Here is a 1897-nt window from a genome sequence, read left to right on the forward strand (position 1 = left end):
TTACGGGAGTAGAAAGCCTCATCTTTCTCCCGCCGAGCGTCTGGTAGTTTCGAACCGCTGACCTTAATCACAAACCTTTCATTCTATAAACAAGTAAATGCCAACTTAAAGAACATAAGTAACTATTTTCACATTAAATATCATTAACATATGAAATTTCCTATTTTAACTTTACAACAAAGGGAAATATATTTATGAGTTACTGTCTGCTCTCATTTGACAGTTTTTGACTTTTGAGATCATTGGTCTTTAGACAATAAATCACTGTCCTGTATAGGTAGTCCCCAGTTTACAATGAACTTGCATTCTGTGACTTTCATAAATCCATTCTGAGGAAGTCGAATATTATATTTTTTACACAAATTTTTTTTTGTCACTCACTTTCCCTGGGAAGAACTTTCATAATCACTGATATGCCAAGTTTTAAAAACATGTAGCTGTAAAAAATTAGCATAGTGCCTTTACAAAAATACTTCCCATGGGGAGGGAGAGGTTAGCAAAACACAAAACAAGAAACCTCTGTTACTTGCATAAAAAAATATGTTATTGCCTTCTTACTTTTTTTAAGATTTAATTATTATTGACTTTCAGTATCTTTATAAATCCTATCTTTAAATATCTGTGAGCGAACAGTTAAGAATGATAACTTCAGCAGATTACATAATGCAACATTGTGTATAGTACATATTACAATATGATATACAAAAAACAAGGAAGCTTGTAAATGTGGTTGGTCACTACTTGAATATGTCATAACATGGGGACTGTCTGTATAGTTAATGGAACTTTTAATATGCTAACTTTATACCTATCTTAACTGTAAAAGGAATATTTTAAATGTGAATATGGGTGTGTCTGTATATGCATACATCTGCTCTAGAAAGGATAAAATAATTTTTGCACAACCAGTAATGAAGTAGGGGATGGAAACTGCATGTGATATTAATTTTCCATTATTTATTAGAAATTCCTAATTTGTTGAGAAATCAATGTGAACAGTTTAAACAACCAGTTTTCCAGTTTCTCATCAAGGTTGCTTGGCCATTAAAATTGTTCTGACCAATGAGAAGAAGGCAGAAATCCTTTTTACCTTTTTCCTTTCTCCATTTACTTTTTGTAAGAAGGACATGATGCCTGGAGATGCCACAGCCATCTTGTGACCACGAGGCAACAAATATTAAAAAAAGGTTAAAGAAATATCATGACATCAGTCCTGATGTCATGGAGAAACTGAACTAACATCTACCTCTTCAGACTGTTTGCTAGATCAGATGACTTGTTTATGCTTATATTAGTAGTTACAATTGTAGGGTCTTGTGTTCCTTGAAATTAATTTTCTTTTAAATGATGAAGGGTTGTTGTTGTTGTGAAGTGCTATGGAGTTGGTTCCGACCCATAGCAACTCTGTAAATGGTTTCTGAGGAGCAGCTGGTGAGCTTGAACCTCCGACCTTGCAGTTCAAACGGCTTTGCAGTCTGGCACATTAATCCACAGCGCCACACCAGGATTCCATTGAAGGGTACTATGGTACAATGGAGAGAATATTATAGTAGAATAATAAAAAACTGTTCTTTTGTTCTGTGTTGTTTTTTTTTTTTTCAAAATTTACTTTAAGATAATCCTTTTAAATACAATCCTTAATTGCCTCAGCTTAAATGTTACACATAGAACTTCCATAAATACTATCAAATTTGTAAGCAGCATATTGTAGTGTTGTAGGATAAGCACTGGACTGCTAACCATAAAGTTGGCAGTTCAAACTCACCAGCCATACCTTGGAAACACTAGATAAGGTCTCTATGAGTCATAAATAACTTGGTTGTTGTTGTTAGGTGCCATTGAATAGGTGCCGACTCATAGCGACCTTATGCACAGCAGAACGAAACACTGCCCGATC

The sequence above is a fragment of the Chrysochloris asiatica genome, unplaced genomic scaffold, assembly GCF_000296735.1.
Source record: "Chrysochloris asiatica unplaced genomic scaffold, ChrAsi1.0 scaffold00072, whole genome shotgun sequence".
In the NCBI taxonomy this organism is placed as follows: Eukaryota; Metazoa; Chordata; class Mammalia; order Afrosoricida; family Chrysochloridae; genus Chrysochloris; species Chrysochloris asiatica.